Genomic DNA, 5868 nt, shown 5'->3' on the forward strand with positions numbered 1-5868 from the left:
TCGGGGTCTATTAAGGTTAATGATATCACGCAGTTTTGGATATGGTGGTTGGGTAGCGCAATGGATAACGCACTCGTCTTTCACCAAGGCGACCGGGGTTCGATTTCCTGATCAGACGTGAATAGGTACACACTGTATGGGCGTCACCTGCCCGACCACGTGGGATTCTCCGGGTACTCCGATTTCCTCCCTCTGCGCGCTTCAAACCGGGCTAACAAGAGTGATTAGTATAAGTTAGAAAACGTGTTTCGATAAACCACGTGTCCCTGTGAGCTCGAAGTCACGTTTACCAGAGATTACATTCCTAAGTAGAGCATGGTATATTATACACTATACACAATTATATCGCATTAAGATCGCGAACCTAAATGTTTCCCATAATAGAAGCTAAGTTTTGGCTTAATCCCATACTAACATTGTTTCTTCTCCTATTAAGATCTGTTCGCTAGATATGCGATGTGTTTACTTGGCGAGGACTACACAACTGACCGAATTTAATAGATTATAACAAACACTGAATTATCATAATCTATTCATAATGAATAATATCACACAGAAGACCAGATTTGTTTATATGGTAGTTGGGTAGAGCAGTTGATAGCGCATTCGCCTTTCACCAAGGCGTCTGGGGTTCGATTCCCCGCACATGACCTCCATGAACTCCATGTCATATGGACTCCATTTAATACACCGATAAAAACAGCTTCTCTGTTTTGTGCAATGCACGTGCATTCTTTATTGGTCTTGTAAGAATAGTAAGGCCGTATCAATACGTGGTCAGTAACTGTATTGTGTTCTTTCTCAGATTGCCGTTGATAAATAACAATAATTAGGTTTTACCACTTAAGTTTGTCTGGGATAAAGTCAAACTGTCTTCTTGAAAAACTCGGACATGCAATGTTGTATAATTTATCCATTTTCATGCTCAGACCATTGCTTATTGACGTCATACTATGCTGTTACGGAGTTACAAATTCTACTCTTTAAGCAAATTTGTAATGATAGTCACGGACCTTCGGTAACTTGGCATTTTATGAAAATTTAATTTGCAAACAGGAGGTAGATGCCAATACCATGAGAAACAACCTAGAGAATAAGCCCGCGGAACCTAACATACCACTGTACTTCAAATACGAAAGTATCCCAATTATTTCTTACGAGTAATGCTCTCAAGCTTTCAACAACAAGAAAATGCTACAACAGCTGAATAGAAATAACCTTCGAATACATATGTAACTCCTTCATCACGTTTTCGTTCTTGGAAGATCTAATATTACCACACAGTTGCCAATATTCGTGAGGGATTTAATTTCGCTATGTTCACGGTGGCCAAAGATAACGCAAAATTAAATACTCAGCGAACATTAATACCATGGATTATTTAGCGCGCATTATGATTTGTTTGCTTGCAAAGCTGTGTCATTCAAATAGATCATAAATACCATACAAAAACAGTTCAATACTTATATTTACGTTTTCTCTGCCTCTTGTGTTCTTTTTTAACTTATAATTTATATTTAAAATTAAAAATGCCCGCCTTATCGACAGTCCACACAATTTCGTTCAATAGTTTGAACAGCGTATTGTCGCGTGCTGATTGGCAAACAAAGTGGTACTTTGAAATTTTAACAAACACTTCAATTTTATTCCACAATTCAGTATCAATACAATTGCGTATGATATGTATATAGGGTGATTTAAGTTTATCAATAGAACTCTGAGCTGAAAGTTATATTTGAAATTGTTTCGATTTTTCCCGGAACAAATTTCGCGCATGGACAAATATAGTGAACACCGTAAATCCGATCTTGGCCTCCACGAGGGAGTTATTTTTGGAAGTTAATTCGAACTTTCTCTTTGCTCATTTTGTGAAGAACCCAGGCATGAATGTATTTGTTGATTGTATGGGGACCTGACAACAGTCGGTAGATTCTATAACAGCCTCATTATTTGACATGTCGTCAGAAACTGAGGAACCGTGGATGCGAGACGTGTGAAACTGATAGCGTTTGAAGTGAGTGAACATGCGACGGATCACAGGTTCGTTACAAATGTCTGAAATGTTTATGTGTGCTGTGACTCATATTAGTAGGTCTGTAACATATGTGTCAGTAGGTCTATAGAATATGTGTATTTCAGACATTTGTAACGAACTTCTGTTGATCAGTGCAGTGAGACGATATTTCTGATAAATTTCATGAGCGTTAAAAATTGTTTCCATTGCCGGCATTGGTGATTTCAACCGATGTGCATTTTGTACGATATTGGAGACCTTGGTCTTGTTTTCGTTGTAATAAAAGTGTTTTTTATTTTATTTTTTATTTTGCACATTACTTTACAATGACATTGTCAAATTTCACAATGCCCAGCGATATTTCAGCAGCCGTCATGTTTATTTATATTGGATATTGTAGTTCCGGTCAGTGTTGTTTTAATACGCTAAGAATTGTGTCTTGTGATGCATGGTAATTAAAGTTCCATCAACGACACAGCTTTTAAAGAGGCTATATATAGTGACAATGCCATGCAAATGTAAATATAACATTTGTGAATATATACCTGTTTACTTCCGAATAATGAAGATAAAAACAAGAATTCAATATCGTATGTAAATTTATTTTCACAAAACTGCTTTAAATCAAATCTCAGCAACCCAAATATAAAAGCATACTTGTGAGTGTAACATTTTCACCTGGCAATGTTGCATGAAATTTAATTCTCGCGAAGTAGTTCTGGTCGGGACAACCGCGAAATAATAGCCCCGCGAAATTTAACAACTATGCAGTATTCATAATGTTACAACGCTTCTATATACTTCTACCATAAATTAAAATGTGAATTTCAAGATATTAATCAATTAGGTATATACATAGAAGACCATGCTAGACAATTGGGCAGAACATAATGAGCAGGCTGAATCGGAATCACTTTCAGGGTGGATTAAACCTAACAGATCTTCAATTCTAGATAAAAGAATTAGCAGCATAAAGTCCTATATGAAAACGGAATACAAATCTGTATTTTTTGACCCCGATGATTAAACCATACGTTGAATATCATAGACTGAGAGAAAATCATAGACTGAGTGAATATCATAGACAAGGTTAACATAATAGATTGAGTGAATGTCATAGACTGCGTGACTATCACAGGTTGAGTGAATATCATAGACTAAATAAGACATCATAGACTGAGTTAACATCATAGACTGAGTGAATATCATAGACTGAGTTAACATCATAGCCTGCGTTCATCTCATAGACTGAGTTAAAATAATAGACTGAGTTAACATCATAGACTGATTTAATATCATAGACTGAGTTAGCATCATAGACTGAGTTAATATCATAGACTGAGTTAACATCACAGACTGAGTTAACATCATAGACTGAGTGACTAGCATAGACTGAGTGACTATCATAGACTGAGTGACTATCATAGACTGAGTTAACATCATAGACGGAGTTAACATCATAGACTGAGTTAACATCAAAGACTGAGTTAACATCATAGACTGAGTGACTAGCATAGACTGAGTGAATATCATAGACTGAGTGAAATTCATAGATTGAGCGACTATCATAGACTGAGTGAAATTCATAGCTTGAGTTAACATCATAGACTGGGATAATATCATAGACTGAGTTAACATCATAGGGGGAGTTAATATCATAGACTGAGTTAACATCACAGACTGAGTTAACATCATAGACTGAGTGAACATCATATAACATCATAGACTGAGTTAATATCATAGACTGAGTTAAAATCAAAGACTGAGTTAATATCATAGACTGAGTTAATATCATAGACTGCGTTAACATCATAGACTGAGTTAATATCATAGACTGAGGTAACATCATAGACTGATTGACTATCATAGACTGAGTGAATATCATAGACTGAGTGAATATCATAGACTGAGTGAAATTCATAGATTGAGTGACTATCATAGACTGAGTGAAATTCATAGCTTGAGTTAACATCATAGACTGAGTTAATATCATAGACTGAGTTAACATCATAGACTGAGTTAACATCATAGACTGAGTTAACATCATAGACTGAGTGACTATCATAGACTGAGTGAATATCATAGACTGAATTAACGTCATAGACTGAGTTAACATCATAGACTGAGTTAACATCATAGATTGATTGACTATCATAGATTAAGTTTATATCATAGACTGAGTTAACATCATAGACTGAGTTAATATCATAGATTGAGTGACTATCATGGATTGAGTTAATATCATAGACTGAGTGACTATCATAGACTGAGTTAATATCATAGACTGAGTTAACATCATAGACTGATTGACTATCATAGACTGAGTGAATATCATAGACTAAGTTAATATCATAGACTGAGTGAACATCATAGACTGAGTTAATATCATAGACAGGGTGAATATCATAGACTGAGTGAACATCATAGACTGAGTTTATATCATAGACTGAGTGACTATCATACACTGAGTTAACATCATAGACTGAGTTAAAATCATAGACTGAGTTAACATCATAGACTGAGTGACTATCATAGACTGAGTTAATATCATAGATTGAGTGACTATCATAGACTGAGTTAATATCATAGACTGAGTTAACATCATAGACTGAGTTAATATCATAGACTGAGTTAACATCATAGACTGAGTGAATATCATAGACTGAGTTAATATCATAGACTGAGTTAACATCATAGACTGAGTGACTATCATAGACTGAGTTAACATCATAGACTGAGTGACTATCATAGACTGAGTTAACATCATAGACTGAGTTAACATCATAGACTGAGTGACTATCATAGACTGAGTTAATATCATAGACTGAGTGACTATCATAGACTGAGTTAACATCATAGACTGAGTTAACATCATAGACTGAGTGACTATCATAGACTGAGTTAATATCATAGACTGAGTGACTATCATAGACTGAGTTAACATCATAGACTGAGTTAACATCATAAACTGAGTGACTATCATAGACTGAGTTAATATCATAGACTGAGTTAACATCATAGATTGAGTGAACATCATAGACTGAGTTAACATCATAGACTGAGCGAACATCATAGACTGAGTTAACATCATAGACTGAGTTAATATCATAGATTGAGTGACTATCATGGATTGAGTTAATATCATAGACTGAGTGACTATCATAGACTTAGTTAACATCATAGACTGATTGACTTTCATAGACTTAGTTAATATCATAGACTGAGTGACTATCGTAGACTGAGTTAACATCATAGACTGAGTGACTATCATAGACTGAGTGACTATCATAGACTGAGTTAACATCATAGATTGAGTTAACATCATAGACTGAGTTAATATCATAGACTGAGTTAACATCATAGACTGAGTGACTATCATAGACTGAGTTAATATCATAGACTGAGTGACTATCATAGACTGAGTTAATATCATAGACTGATTGACTATCATAGACTGAGTTAATATCATAGACTGAGTGACTATCATAGATTGAGTGAATATCATAGACTGAGTTAATATCATAGACTGAGTTAACATTATAGACTGAGTGACTATCATAGACTGAGTTAATATCATAGACTGAGTCTATGATATTAACTCAATCTATGATGTTAACTCAGTCTACGATAGTCAATCAGTCTATGATATTCATAGATTGAGTGACTATCATAGAGTGAGTGAATATCATAGAATAAATAAGACATCATAGATTGAGTGACTGTCATAGAGTGAGTTAATATCATAGACCGAGTTAACATCATAGATTGAGTTAACATCATAGATTGAGTGAATATCATAGCCTGAGAGAAAATCATAGACTGAGTGAATATCATAGACTGATTGAAATTCATAG

The sequence above is a fragment of the Mizuhopecten yessoensis genome, unplaced genomic scaffold (assembly GCF_002113885.1).
Source record: "Mizuhopecten yessoensis strain PY_sf001 unplaced genomic scaffold, ASM211388v2 scaffold4123, whole genome shotgun sequence".
Taxonomy (NCBI): domain Eukaryota; kingdom Metazoa; phylum Mollusca; class Bivalvia; order Pectinida; family Pectinidae; genus Mizuhopecten; species Mizuhopecten yessoensis.